The sequence below is a fragment of the Erinaceus europaeus genome, chromosome 12, assembly GCF_950295315.1.
Source record: "Erinaceus europaeus chromosome 12, mEriEur2.1, whole genome shotgun sequence".
In the NCBI taxonomy this organism is placed as follows: domain Eukaryota; kingdom Metazoa; phylum Chordata; class Mammalia; order Eulipotyphla; family Erinaceidae; genus Erinaceus; species Erinaceus europaeus.
Genome location: NC_080173.1, coordinates 25,573,216 through 25,589,412, shown reverse-complemented (window position 1 = coordinate 25,589,412; position 16,197 = coordinate 25,573,216). Strand labels below are relative to the sequence as shown.

At 39.4% G+C, this 16,197-nt stretch overlaps 1 protein-coding gene across 7 annotated transcripts in view; it reads left to right on the top strand.

The window, feature by feature from the left end:
* ATXN7 (ataxin 7) overlaps nt 1-16,197 on the top strand; it is a 178,071-nt gene that overhangs the window by 32,461 nt on the left and 129,413 nt on the right. For all 7 annotated transcript variants that reach the window (XM_060202974.1, XM_060202971.1, XM_060202972.1 and 4 more), the window contains one exon: nt 6,765-6,903. The gene's annotated coding sequence lies outside the window, so the exon portion shown is untranslated. The remainder of the gene's footprint in view (nt 1-6,764; nt 6,904-16,197) is intronic.

Here is a 16,197-nt window from a genome sequence, read left to right as displayed (position 1 = left end):
AGCCTCCAGGAGCAGTGGATTCGTAGTGCAGGCACCAAGCCCCAGCAATAACCCTGGAGGAAAAAAACAAAACAAAAACACTGCCTATGTAATAATAATGTACACTTTTCTTAAAATGAATGAGAGCTATTTATCAGAAGTCACTTCAGAAGAATTTAAATTCGAGGGGGGCCATTTATTCTAAATGTTCCAACTTTTTTTTCTCTATAGATTTTTTTTTTTTTTTGACAGAAAGAAAACCAGACATCAGTCTGCTACATGTGCTGCATAGGATCAAACTCAAGATTTCATGCTTAAGATTTCAAACCTTTAGGGAGTTGTGCAGTAGTACAGTGGGTTAAGTGCACATGGCATGAAGCCCAAGGACCGGCTTAAGGATCCCCGTTAGAGCCTGGCTCCCTACCTAAGGGGGGGGGGTCGTTTCACAAGCAGTGAAGCAGGTCTGCAGGTGTCTTTCTCTCACCCTCTGTCTTCTCCTCCTATCTCCATTTCTCTCTGTCCTATCTAACAAAGATGACATCAATAACAACAACAATAATAAATAAAACAACAAGGGCTACAAAAGGGAAAATAATATAAAAACTTAAAAAAAAAAAAAGGTTTCAGACCTTTATCTACTATACCACCTTCCAGACTGCAGAGGTTCAGCTGTTCTTAAAACCTTAGGGAAACAAGTACTTTGGGCCTCTGGAGGACTATATCTGGGGCAGGAAAGCCCTAAAACCCCAAGGCATAATCGGCTTCCCTTTTTCTCCTCTGAGGCAGAATTGTCTCTTGAGTCAGTTTCATTCTGAGTATTATATTTACTCTTCTTTCTTTGGTAAGTGACTTTTTCTTATAGATTAAAAGTATGTGGTAGCGCATCCGAGAAAAAAGTAGACCTTTTTCACCTCAGTTTCCAGTTCCAAGGATAACAAATTGAATGTCTCAGCTTGGGTCATGTGTTAACTTTTGACCAGTACAGGAGAGGAATCTGGATATCCATAGTACAAATAGGCAGTTCTTCAGAAATAAAGATATAGTTTACAGTATTATCCTTAATCATTTCTATCTCTGGTGTCAAAGAGTAAATACATTAAATGTATGCTTTGGGGGACTTTGAAGAATAGTCAAGCTACATCATTTTTTCTTCATGTTTACTTCTTGTCTGCCACTTTTACTTAGCCATCATTAATTTTTATTTTTAATTTTTATTTTTTATTAGTAAGTTGATATTGATTTACACAATTATGAAACAACATGGGTATAATTTCCCCACCTTTCCCACTCTGAAAGTTCCACATCCCTTTCCCGTCCATTGGAAACTTGAGTAGTTCTCCCAAGGTCGCAGATATGAGTTGACCATTATTTCTATAACTATTTATCTATGTTTCTATTTACTTGCCCATTTTTTTATATTTATTTATTCCCTTTTGTTGCCCTTGTTTTATTGTTGTAGCTATTATTGATGTCGCTGTTGGACAGGACAGAGAGAAATGGAGAGAGGAGGGGAAGAGAGAGATGGGGAGAGAAAGACACCTGCAGACCTGCTTCACCGCCTGTGAAGTGTCTCTCCTACAGGTGGGGAGCCGTGGGCTCGAACCGGGATCCTTATGCTGGTCCTTGCGCTTTGCGCCACGTGCGCTTAACCCGCTGTGCTACAGCCCGACTCCCTACTTGCCCATTTTTTAATGGCCCTGCCTTCTCTTCTTTTCTTTTTATTTATTTATTTATTTTTTAATTTTATTATTTTTATTGGATAGAGACAATCAGAAATTGAGAGAGAAGGGGGAGATAGAAAGACAAAGAGAGACATCTTTGTCTGCATCACTGCTTCACCACTTGTAAAGCTTTCCCCCAAAGGTATGAACTGAGGGCTCGAACCTGGGTCCTTGTGCATTGTAACATGTGCACTCACCCAGGTGTGCCACCATCTGCCCCCCCTTCTCTTCCTTTCTAAGTTATACCTATACTTATTACTACTTTTTCCCCCCTCTTCTCTCTCTGGGTCCTGAATAATTGGAGTTCAGAGCTCTCTGGTCATCTTAATATTTCTCCCCCTCTGGGAGTATGGACCAAAATTTTTTTGGGGGTATCAGAAGATGGGAATTCTGCCTTCTGTAATGACTTCTCTGCTGGACATGGATGTAGGCAGGTGGATCTATACCCCTAATCTCTCTTTCCCTAGTCAGGTAGGGCTCTGGAGACGTGAGGTTCCAGGATATATTGGTAAGGTCATCGGCCTATAGAATTTATGATGGAATTATAGTAGCATCTGCAACTTGGTTTCCGAAAGGTTTACAGTTATGAGGCAGGACAAAATGTTTAATAAATAGGAACCAGAAAGTAGAAATACAGCAGATGGGAATAGAGATTTTAGGGTAGGAAGAAGCTAGGAAGTATATTAGCTATGTTCCTACTGGGCCACGACTTTAGTAATTTTTGCTTGCACTTGATAGCATGGAGGTGGACTAAAAATATTGTCTGGGAAGAGTAGAGAATAGGCTACAAAACTGGATTAGGACAGAGAGTAGCTCCCAAACTTGAAAACACATTAAGTACAATTAACTGTTTATTTAACAATGCCCCCCCCCCCATATCTATTCATATTTTTCTCAGGAGCCTGTATAACCTCCAAGTTCTGGTCATATCTGGGAACATTGTAGGCTGCATTCATTCCTGGACTAGTCTTCCATGAGTAGCAGGGAAAGCTAACTCAGCCTCCCTTTGGAGAGTATGGAAGTATTTACCACTGCTACTTTATAGTGAGGGTAAGATCCTGGAGAGGCCCACAGAAGGGCTTACATGATGTTTCTGATGAAGTGACCAGTGATGGTGGAGAGAGGGCTCTGTTAAAAGTCTAGGTCCATTGAGGCTTTGGGGGAATCCAAGGATTCCCTAGGGTCCTAGGTAATTGGGGTGGCCTGGTAATGAGTGACCGAAAAGGCCATCATTAAGTGAACCAGTCTCTTGCCCTTTTCCAGCTTTTGTAGACCTGTAGACCCTTCTTTATCTGACATGCTTGGCTTTTCTCCCAGCTGTTAAAGCATTGAGTGTCACTTATTGTCACAAATTGGCCTATGGGGTCTGGCCTCAAGGTGGGGAGAAACACACAGATTTTAGTGGGATCTAAGTTAACCTCAAGTTTTACTGCATTTACTTATTTGATGATTCTGATTAAGGCTGTCATAGGGGATTACTTTTTAAATTTTATTTATTGGATGCTTGTTACATAGTAGGTGATAGATGAATAATAAAGCTATGCATTGTTATGTTTTCACTTTTAGGAAATATCTCCCTGTCTGGCATTTAAATTGTTTCTTTTTCTCTTTACAAAGCAGGTTAGGTTGCTACTTAGACAATTTCGTGTACTAGCAATGGAACTAAATAGCATCAAAGATCTTTATCCTAGTTCCAATTTCAAATTTGGAGGGGTGTGGTGGCAAGGGTGCTAGGTAATGACTCAATATATAAAATGAAATCATAATAACAGTTCTTTTAATTAAGCACAGTGTTATTGTAAAGATAAAAATGAGAGAATGTACAAACATGTTAGTTTTTTTCCTCCTAGTGAGCAGTTTTGACTCCTATTTTAAGGAGAGAAGTTACTACTTTTAAAACACTTATTTTTAATAACTGTCACTACCATTATTCTCTCAGAATTCTCTAAAGTATTTTAAGTGCTGGGGAGATAGTGTAATAGTTATGTAGAAAGACTTTCGTACCTGAAGCTGGAGGTTCCAGGTTCAATTCCCAGCACCACCATTAGCCAGTGTTCTGGCAAAACTCAAAATAAAAAGTTAGTATTTATTATTTTATTTATTTATTTATTGCCTCCAGGATTATTGCTGGGGTTCTGTGCCTGCACCACAAATCCACTGCTACTGACAGCCATCTTTTTCCCTCATTGTTGTTGCTGCTGTTGTTATTGTTGGATAGGACAGAGAGAAATTGAGAGAGGAGGGGAAGACAGAGAGGGGGAGAAAAAAATAGACACCTGCAGACCTGCTTCACTACTTGTCAAGCAAACCCCCCCACCTCCCACCCCCACCCCCACAGGGGTCCTTGAGCCAGTCTTTGCACTAGTCCTTGGGTTCCATACTATGTGTGCTTAACGCACTACACTGCTGCCCGGCCCCCAAGAGTTAATATTTTAAAAGCATGCAGGCTAGGTAATGTTGAATTTTTTTTAAGGTAAAACACAATCTTAGGGGAGATACAGCTGGGGTGTCCTGATGGAAAACTGAAAAATACCTTGACCTAGTGAAGTAAAATCAAGCGTGGAACCTAATCTTACTTAGGTGGTGTTTCATCTCTAGTCTTTGAAGGAATCACATCGTCTAAGTAAATGGTTGTCTTTAGTTAAATTTCCTTATTGGCTCTCTGTAACCTGATAATTTGTAACTTCTTTGAGTTACCTTGCTTAGTGTTACAATGTTCAGGATATCAAGAGTCGGGAAGTGGTGCAGCAGGTTAAGCACCCGTGGCGCAAAGCTCAGGGACTGGTTTAAGGATCTGGTTTGAGCCCCTGGCTCCCCATCTGCAGGGGAGTCGCTTCACAAGCAGTAAAGCAGGTCTGCAGGTGTCTTTCTCTCCTCATCTCTGTCTTCCCCTTCACTCTCCATTTCTCTCTATCCTACCCAACAAGAATGACATCAGTAACAGTAATAACCACAACAATGTTAAATAAGGGCAACAAAAGGGAAAATAAGTATAAAAAATTTAAATAACAATGCTTAGGATACAAAGATAGGATTTTGTTCAGGATGATGTATATGTTTGTATGTATGTGGTGGTCTGGAAGTGGCACAGTGGATAAAGTGTTGACTTTCAAGCATGAGGTCCTAGGTTTGATCCCTGGCAGTACATGTGTACCAGAGTAATATCTGTTTTTTTTTTTTCTCTCTCTCCTCCTGTCCCTGTAATTAGTAAGTAAATAAAATATTTATTAAAAATATATTATGCAAGATAGTAGCTTTTACTCAAAATAAAAGAAGAAAAAAGGAACATTAAAATGAACATCAAAGAGGAAAATTAAAATATAGACTGGGAAGGAATTAGAAATCTGAGAAAAAGAAATACTTGGTTTATCAAGATTGTAAGAACTTTATGGAATGACTACTAAATAATATTTTACAGAGGGAAAAGATACAATACAGGAATAATTTAAAAATCAATAAAAATAATTATGGGGGGGTTCGGGGGGTACCAGAGCGGGTTAAGTGCAGGCAGTGCAAAGCGCAAGGACGCAGTTCCAGCCCCTGGCTCCCCACCTGCAGGGGAGTCTCTTCACAGGCGGTGAAGCAGATCTTCAGGTATCTGTCTCTCTCTCCCCCTCTCTGTCTTCCCCTCCTCTCTCCACTTCTCTCTGTCCTATCCAACAATGAACGACATCAATAATAATAATAATCACAACAAGGCTACAACAACAAGGGCAACAAAAGGGGGAAAAATGGCCTCCAGGAGCAGTGGATTCATGGTGCATGCACTGAGCCCCAACAATAACCCAGGAGGCAAATAATAATAATAGCAATAATAATAATTATGGATAAATGTGAAAACATTATAAAGTTTCAGCCGATGATTGTCAAAGTTGTGTTTTATTATCACAAACCATAGACGTATTTGTATTACCATCAGGATATGTGAAAATAGATATAAATGAACTAAAATAGTACTTCTGCAACCTGACCTTGTTATGTAACTAGTAAGGACTATAGGAAGAGAAATGTATCACTAGTGAATTTTTTTTTAAATATTTATTTTATTTATTTATTCCCTTTTGTTGCCCTTGTTGTTTTATTGTTGTTGTCGTTGTTGGATAGGACAGAGAGAAATGGAGAGACGAGGGGAAGACAGAGAGGAGGAGAGAAAGATAGACACCTGCAGACCTGCTTCACCACCTGTGAAGCGACTCCCCTGCAGGTGGGGAGCCGGGGTTCGAACCGGGATCCTTATGCTGGTCCTTGTGCTTTGCGCCACCTGCGCTTAACCCGCTACAGCCCGACTCCCTGTGAATTTTTTTTTTATGTGAAATCAACCTGCCTTTGCTTTATACTGTGATAGCATCTGCTTCATAACTATGTCAATGCCCATATTTGCTGTTCTTTCTCTTCTGTTGCATGTTAAACTTGAAAACCAGTTTAATTTTTAACTGGTTTGTTAATCGCCAACTCCTGGGCTCTAATTCAGTGCTCCTCTCCAAATTTATTTGAATGATATCCACATTTTCTGTAAATACATATGCATGCATATGCACAAAACTAAGTAGATAATAGAAAACATGATTTCTTTGTGCTTTTTAAGAAACTAGTTTGAGTTTCTGTTTCCTGTTTGTACTATTATGAATTGCTTTTATAAATTGCTGAGATAAAAGGACAGAATGAGTTTTCCAAATAATAGTTTCATTCAATGAGTGGGGTGGGGTTTATATATGATTTTGACAGGTATTATAGGGGCAGATTTTCTGAATGACCTTTTAAAAAATTAAGTGAAAACTCATTAGTGGCAAATTACACAGTCATTTTAAGCCCCAGGAGGCTGACTGTGTACATATTGAATAGTCATTTGTTCTTAGTTTATTGTAAATATAGCCTATTAAGTTCATTGTAAAAACAAACTGAATGCATTTATTGTGAAATTAGCAAAGTGTCTTGAAATTTAACACTTGATATTACAAAGCAAATGTGTGGTAATTTTGGAATATCTGGTGACTAGTGAGATTGTAGATTTCTGATGAGTTTTATGCATTGTTTCATCCCACTCCCAATTTTCTTTCTTTGTAGATCTGAAAAGAATTAAGAAAAAGAACAAAAGAAAGATAGGAAGAAAGAAAAAGCAAAAAAAAAGAGCTTCCACAATCATAGCAAATGAAGATCCACTAGCAAATCAATCACGATTTTTGACCTCCCCTCCGAGGAAAAGGTAATTGGTTTTTCTAACATAGCACAGGTGTATAAATACAGTCCTTCTGATTATAATGTAATTTGGGTTTTTCCAACATTTGATAGATTTAAAAATTTAATATATCTGAATTGAATAAGACCACAAATTGTAAGCATAAAGATATGACAGTGAACTTAGCAGTACAATATTAGTAGGTGTGTGTTTATCACAGTAAAAAGACACCACCCCCCTCCCAGGCATTTAATTACAGGAAGAGTTAGTCTGAGGTTGGGAAACCTTAAGATTCCCCACTCCTTGCCTCCAAACCATATCCACTCTTCCTACTATGTAGTCCTAAGATGTGCTCGTTTGTCTACAGCTCTACTTTCCTTAGTTTCTATTCTTTTCTCTCCATCTGCTCAGGGCAGGGAACGTCATAAGTAATTTGTGAGAGCAGGAGCTCTTCAGGCATATTGTCTGGGTTCAGTGTCTTTGCCTAGCCTGCCAGATGACTTTTTTGTAATGTCCGATCATTACAAAAACAGTCACTATTGGTTGCATTTCTTTTTCTTTCTTTCTTTCTTTCTTTCTTTCTTTCTTTCTTTCTTTCTTTCTTTCTTTCTCTCTCTCTCTCTCTCTTTCTTTTCTTTTCTTTTTTTTTTTTGCCTCCAGGGTTATTGCTGGGGCTCAGTGCCTGCACCATGAATCCACTGCTTCTGGAGGCCCCCCTTTTTTTTTTTACTCTTTGTTGCCCTTGTTGTTGTAGCCTTGTTGTGGTTATTATTGTTGTTGTTGATGTCATTCATTGTTGGATAGGACAGAGAGAAATGGTGAGAGGAGGGGAAGACAGAGAGGAAGAGAGAAAGTTAGACACCTGTAGACTTGCTTCACCGCCTGTGAAGGGACTCCCCTGCAGGTGGGGAGCCTCAGGCTCCAACTGGGATCCTTACGCTGGTCCTTGCACTTTGCGCAACGTGCACTTAACCTGATGCGCTACTGGCCGACCCCCTATCAGTTGCATTTCTAACTATATGTTCATTGTACATTTACTATTTCAGGAGAAATATGGTTAAATTTTACATAATATTAGAAATTGGAAAAAAATTATTGGAGGAATATTTTTAGCTTTGTTTCCATATTCTAAAAAAGTATTTTTATTTAAGTGTGTGTGTGTGTGTGTGTGTGTGTGTGTGTGAGAGAGAGAGAGAGAGAGAGAGAAACAGAGAAAGACCACAGTACTGCTCAGCTCTGACTTATGGTGGTTCTGGGAATTGAACCTAGGATCTTAGAGCCTCAGACATGAGAGTCTTTTGCATAACAATTATGCTACCTCCATAAGCCTTTGGGAGAGATTTTTTTTTCTTTTTAGAATTTATTCATGAGAAAGAATGTAGGAGATAAAGAGAGAAACAGACATCACTCTGGAACATGTGCTGCCAGGGATTCATCCTCTGTGCCACCTCCTAGACCACTTGGGAGGGATTTTGATTAAAAAAAAAAATCCTCAGGGGTCGCAGCGGATTAAGCGCATGTGGCTTAAAGCTCAGGGACCAGCATAGGGATCCCTTTGGAGCCCTGGCTCCCCACCTGCAGGGAAGTCGCTTCATGGGCGACTTTCTCTGTCTTCCCCTCTCTCTCCATTTTTCTCTCTGTCCTATACAACAACGAAGGACATCAACAGCAATAATAACCACAACAAGGCTATAACAACAAGGGCAACAAAGGGGGGGGGAGGGATGGCTTCCAGGACACAGTGGAACAGTGGATTCATGGTGCAGGCACTGAGCCCCAGCAATAACCCTGGAGGCAAAAAAAAAATCATCCTATTATTCTTGAAAGCAATAAGGAATTCTTAAACTAATCAGCATTAACAATAGATTTGATGCTTCTGTTAGGTTTTAGACAACTATAGAAAAGATGGAAACATTTTGGACTATATGAATATTCATCTGGAAATATAACATTCTTATTACTATCAAATAGAAACAAGAACTTGAAGGAGAATGTGATAGTTACCAATACTTAGGTGTTTTGGAGAAGAAACTGGGCAATTGTGAAGTCAGCTCCTTTGAAATAAACCCTTACAGATTTTATTACCTATAGTTAAAAGCCCAGCATTGTAAGATAACCTTCAGTAATCATCAAGGTCATTATAAAGAGTGGTATTTATTGTGTAATGTCTGAAAAATACCAGAGAAGAGAGAAGCAGATTTTCCTTAGATTGTGGTCAGCAACCAGCTATGATGAGTTGCTATGAAGGGGTGTGTGTGAAGGGGATTACTAAAGAAACACATTTGACAGAAATGCTGAAGTGAATACTTATTTTTTCTTTAATGTTTTATTTATGGAGCCGGATGGTATTGCACATGGTTGAGTACACTTTATAATGCACAAGGACCCAGGTTAGAGCCCTGGTCCCCACCTGCAGGGGGAAAGCTTTGTGAGTAGTGAAGCAGGGCTGTAGGTGTCTCTCTGTCTCTATCCCTCTCTATCACCACCTTCCCTCTTGATTTCTCACTGTGTCTATCCAATAAATAAATAAAGATAATTTTCTTTTCAAAAAGAGCCACCTAGTTCTTAAAAAAGATTTTATTTATTCATGAGAATGATAGAAGGAGAGAGAGAAGGAACTAAACATCATTCTGGTACGTGTGCTGCCAGGCATTGAACTCAGGACCTCATGCTTGAAAATCTCCACTGCACCGTCTCCCGGACAACCTGACGTGAGTTTTTTTATTCCAGAACATTATAGAGTTATTTTCTATGTATATAGGAATTGTCCTTGGGAGGAAAAGAGAAAACAAGTGATATATAAAGACTGTAATTACCAGTTAGGCTCTTTTGAAGATTAGTCTGATCTAAAGACTAATAGAAGTCAGTGACAAGGTACAAGGAACAAGTGTCACAAACATAAGTATACAGAGACTAAGGGAATGAAGAAGGCCTTGTGTTACTGAGAGAAACTGTCAGATTCCTGACCAATCAAAAGAGGCAGCTTTATCATGCCAAACTCACTTTTTTCCAGATAGAGATAGAGGGAGAGAGGGAAAACTCCCATAACATTGAAGCTTCCTCCAGTGCATTTGGAGGTGGGTTTGAATCTGAGTTGTATACATGACAAAGCATACACACTATCCAGGTGAGCTATCATTTCAACCCTTGGAAAACACTTTTTCTATGCTTGCTTACTATATACCCAATTTCTACTCAATAATATGCTCTCTTCTGGCCACTGGGGATTAATTAGTAATTCAGAGGGCTAGTATACCTTTTAATGGGAAGAAGCAGAACTAGGAAGCAAAAACATACATTATAGTAGATGATAATTGGTTAGGGGGGAAAAAAAGGCCAGGATAAGGAGAATCAGGAGTGCTGGTGCAGGATGGGTTTTGCTTTTTGCCATCAGGGTTATCACCAGGGCTTGAGTTTTGCACCAAGATCATTGCTCTGGGTGTTATTTTTCCCCCCTTATTACAAAGACACAGCAAAATAGAGATAGAGAATAGAGACACTTTTAACACTGTTCCACCACTGGTGAAACTTAGCCCGCTCAGGTGAGGACCTGGGGTTTGAGTCCTGGTCAAATCATATGGTGATGTGCATGTGTATGCTCAACTGGGTGTGTTACCACTTGACCCCAGGAATTACATTATGGGTGAGAAAGTTAAGTCATTGCACTGTGTGCAGATAAAGCGAAAATCCAGTGCAAAAAGCTAACATCAGAGCTTGTTTTATACTCTGAGCAACAGAAAGGAGGAGGCCAATGCTGAGAGAGCAAGCAGAGGAGAGGTAGGGGATAAAATCAGACAGGTACAAGACCAGTGTGTATAGCCTCATGAGCCATCCAACAGGTGGTTTTGAGTAGAGGAGTGATTTGATCTGATTCCTTTCTTTCTTTAAATATATATATATGATGGGCAGAGAGAAATTGAGAGGAAAGGGAGACGTAGAAAGAGAGAAAAGAAAACCTATGTAGCACTGTTAGACCAAGTGTGAAACTTTCCCCTAGCAGGTGGCAACCTAGGTCCTTGTACATGGTAATGTGTGTACTTAACTGAGTGGCCTACTCCCTGGTCCCATTGATTTTTCTTTTAATAAAACCACTCTGGGGGCCCAGGTGGTGGTGCACATGGTATGAAGAACAAGAATCCCAGTTTGAGCCTCTGGCTCCCCACCTGCAGGGGGGGTCACTTCACAGATAGTGAAGTAGGACTGCAGGTGTCTTTTTCTCCCCTTCTGTGTCTTCCTCACCCCTCTCAATTTCTCTCTGTCCTATCAAGAAAGGAAGAAAGGAATAAAGAAAGGAAAATGACCACAGGAGCAGTGGATTTGTGGTGTAGGCACCAAGCACCAAGCCCCAGTGATAACCTGGAAGCACAAACAAACAAACAAACAAACAAAAAACCACTCTCATCCCCCAATATTGAGACAGACTGTAGGGAAGGAACAAGAGTAAAAGCAGTGGCCCAGGAAGTGGCGCAGTGGATAAAGCATCAGACTCTCAAACATGAGGTCCTGAGTTCAATCCCCAGCACATGTGTACCAGAGTGATGTCTGGCTCTTTCTGTCTCCTCCTCTGTTCCTCATTAATAAATAAATAAAATCTTAAAAAAAAAATAGTGAAAGCAGTGAGGCCAGTTAAACTGTGACTATTGCAAAATTCTAGGCAAGAGATAATATTGCCAGTGTCCAGATTTTAAAGAATCTGAATTTTCACTTACATGATTTTTTTCTTAACTTTTTCAATGTTAACATCTACTTATGGAAAAGAAAACATTTCAAGTCAACCTAAACAGGGCTATGGAACTCAATTTATTATTTAAAGGAATTTAATGGGAGATGAGGACTAAGTTCAGCTCAGGTAAAAGTTGATCTAAAATTCAAACGATAGTTTACTTCTCTTAGGTCATGAAGCTGAAGAAAAGTAAAACATAATGGTATTTAGCTATTCACAGTAGCCAAAAGGTAGAAACAACTCAAATGCCCATAAATTGATTGAACAGCAAATAGTACTATAGTCACACAATAGAATAGTACATAGGCAAAGGGCAAAATAAATTACCAGTACATGTGTAATACAGATGAACCTCTTAAAACATTATGCTTAGTGAAAGAAGATAGACTTAAAAAGCTGTATAGTGGGGGTCAGTACATCGAGTTAAGCACCCATGGCACAAAGCACAAGGACTGGGGCAAGGATCCCGGTTCTAACACCTGCGGGCGGGGGGGGGGGGGGGGTAGGTAGCTTTACAAGCGGTGAAGCAGGTCTGCAGATGCCTATCCCCCCCCATCTTCCATTCCTTTCTTCACTTCTATCTGTCCTATCCAACAACAATGACAGCAATAACAACAACAATAATAACAACAACAACAATAAACAACCAGGGCAACAAAAAGGAAAAACAGCTTCCAGGAGCAGTGAGTTCACTGAACCCCACCAACAATCTTGAAGCAAAAAAAAAAAACTATATAGTATATGGTTTCAGTTACGTGAAATGTCCAAAATAAGCAAGCCTGTCAAGACAGAAAGTAAATGTGGTGGTTTCTAGGTGCCTGAAGAAGAAATGAAAGATAAAGAATAACTGCTTGATTCATACAGGTTTTCTTTTGGGGGTGATGGAATTGTCTAACCAAATAGTCCAGATGGTTGCACCACATGATGAATGTACTAAATGCCACTAAATTGTATACTTGAAACTGGTCATAGTGGCTCACTTAGTAGAACATTGGACTTTTATACCCGAGGCTCCTGGTTTGATCCCTGATGCCATATATATAAGAATAGTGCTCTGGCTTCTCTTTCTGTCTCATATGAAACTCTTTTTCATATGTAATAAGTAAATTTTCTTTTTTTAAAATCTTTATTATTTGATAGCGGCAGAAAGAAATTGAGAGAGGAAGGTCAGGTAGAGAGGGAAAGAGACAGACACCTACCTGCAGACCTGCTTCACCACTCATGATGCTTTTCGCTCTGCAGGTGGGGACCAGGGGATTGACCTGGGTCCTTGCACACTATAATATGTTTGCTTAACCAGTTCGCCACCATCTGGCACCATAAATAAATTTCCCTAAAAAATAAAATTATTAAAATATTTATTGATGAAAAAAGGAGGGAGAGAGTGTGAGCCAGAGCATCACTTTTGTAGTTGTGTAGTGCTCTGGTTAAAAAAGAAAGAAAGAAATTTGATTTAGAGGTTTGAATTTTTTTTCCTGGTTATAAAAGTTTACTTTTTTATTGATTTAATTATGATCAGCAAGTCCATTGGATAAGAGGGGTACACTTTTACACAATTCCCATCACCAGAATTCCACATCCTATCCCCTCCATCGGAGGCTTTTATATTCTTTATCCATCTGGGAGTATGAACCCAGGATCATTATGGGGTGTAGAAAGTGGAAGATCTGACTTCTTCACTAGACATGGGCATTGGCAGGTCAACCCATACTCCCAGCCTGTTTTTATCTTTCCCGAGTGGGGCAAGGCCCTGGAGAGGTGGGGTTCCAGGACACGTTGATGAGGTCATCTGCCCAGGGAAGTCAGGTTGGTGTCATGGTAGCATCTGTAACTTGGTGGCCGAAAAGCATTAAGATATAAAGCAGAACAAATTGCTTAATAATCAGGAACCTAAAGGTAAGAATAGAGCAGATGCGATTTGAGGTCTCCGTTTTGGAAAAAGCTAGGAGGTCTATTTAGGTATTCCAAGGGGCTTGTGACTTTACAAATTTTGCCTGAGATAACATGCAGATAACATGCAGGTGGGCTAAAGGTATTGTCTAGGGAGATGGTGTCAGAGTTGGAAATAAGACTAGAAAGCTGGATCAAGGCAGAGAGTAGCTCCAAAATATGGGGAAAGCATATAAATACTGTTAACTGTAAACTCCATTGATCTGATTTAGGGCCCATATTCAGCACGGGAGCCTCTGTAACCTCAGCGTCCCTATAGGTGTGAGCTTGCATTCTGTGGAACTAGGAGCTAGGAACATTCTATGCTGCACTCATTTCAGAACCAGTCTTCCTTAAGTGGCAGAGTATGTTGAAAAAGTTTATTAAACTATGTAAAGTGATGGCTATGTCAGCTAATATATATATATATCACATTGTAAACCTTATATGTCAATTATATTTTAGTGAAACTGGTAGTTTAAATAGTATATAAATATGTATGACAATAAAAATTTCCTTTAATTACATTTTGTTTTTTCATTCCCTGTTCCCCATACGTGTAGAGATATATGCATAGATGGACTTTTCTTTTCCTGAGCTAGGAAATGAACTCAAGGCAGAGTCACTACTGTTGCGCTATCTCTTGTACTAATTTTTATACAGTCTACCTTTTTGTTGTTGTTGTTTTTAAAGAGAGAGAGAGAGAGAAATACAAAATACCACTTCACCATAGTTCCCTCAGTGCTGTCCATGATATTCATACAGGGATGCTGGGATTGATCAGAGTATTTTTCTGTTGCTTAAGAATTTGGTATCTTGATGTTCTTTTTTATTTAAGTACTAAATAAACCTTGCTATATTTTTTGTTTAAAAAACTGAAATATAAATTCCATTTACCAGAGGCCTGGCAGTGGCACACCCAGTTAAGCACACATATTACCAAGCACAAGGACTTGGGTTCGAGCCCCTCTTCTCCACCTGCAAGAGGTCTGCAGGTGTCATCTTACTTGCCCTTTCTCTATCTCCCTGTCCTCTTTCAATTTCTCTCTGTCCTATCTAATAATAATGAAACAATTACTGAGGTGAAAAAAAAAAAAAGGAAAACATGGCTGCCAGTACCAGTCGATTCGTAGTGTTGGCACCAAGACCCAGCGATAACCCTGGTGGCAATAAAGTAAGTAAATAAGGGTGGGGGTTTATACCAATTTAATTATGCAAAGAGACTCTCATACATACCTGAGGCTTCAAAGTCCCAGGTTCAACCCCCCCACCACCACCATAATCCAGACCTGAACAGTGCTTTGGTAAAAATACATACATACATGCATACATACACACTTACATACATCCCACTTACACTATTACTAGGAGGATGAGGTATTATAAAAAGTGAAAATAGTTAACCCCTAATGAGCGCTTATCACATCCCAGGAATTGTAGGCATATTAACTCATTAATCCCCATAACAATTAATTGACTCCTAACAGCTCCATGAGGCAAAATAACTGCTCTGAGCCTCCTTTTACAGAGAAGTCTGCTAAAGCAGAGACAAAGAGTGTGCTTTAGGGTTCAGAGTTACAGGGTCCTATGACCTTTATCAGCTCCATGTGATGGTTATCATGAGGGCCCTATAGCCCCTGGTAAAAGAGCAGAGGCTTCTAAAAAGAAGTTAATCTAGATTTTTGTATAAAAATTTCCAAGGTTTAGTATTAACTCATTTTTTAAAAGATTTTTTATTTATTCCCTTTTTTTTGTTGCCCTTGTTATTTTTTTATTGTAGTTATTGTTGTTATTGATGTCATCCTTGTTGCATAGGACAGAGAGAAATAGAGAGAGGAGGGGAAGACAGAGAGGAGGAGAGAAAGATAGACACCTGCAGACCTGCTTTACCACTTGTGTAGCGGACCCCCTGCAGGTGGGGAGCCGGGGGCTCGAACCAGGATCCTTATGCCAGTCCTTGTGCTTTGTGCCACATGTGCTTAACCCACTACGCTACTGCCTGACTCCCATATTGACTCATTTTTAATGTTTGCTTTATTGAGAAATGATTTGCATACCACAAATTTACCCATCTAAAGAATTAAATTTAATCATTTCAGCATAATCACAATGTTGTGCAATCAGTACCTCTGTCTAGGTACCAAACATTGCCATCACCCTCAAAAGGAGACAGTTTCCATGAAATAGTTGCTGTTCATCACCTTTTCCCCAGACCCTTGCACTGACTTACTTTTTCCCTCTATGGGTTTGCCTTTCCACTTCACAGACATGAAATCTAGTCATTCATGCCCCCTTTGTGTCTGACTTCTTGTTCTTAACATGCTTTTAAGTTTCATTTATGTTGTAGCATATTTCAGCCTTAAAACACTCAATATTAGTCCATTGATGGATATACCACATTTTCTTCATTTATTTATCCATTATCAGCTGGTGAACACTCAGATAGCATACCTTTTGCTATTGTGAATAATGTTGTGGAATTTGGTATGTAAACTACTGAGTTCTTATTTATATCCAGTACTCTTGAATATGTATTAGAAGTAAATTTGCTGTATTGCATTATAATTCTGTGTAAGATGTTTTGGTACTGCAAAAAGAAACATATAGCTATGCATAGAAAACAACCTACTAACTCCTGTTAACCACTCATAAAGCTTCCTCCCTGCAGG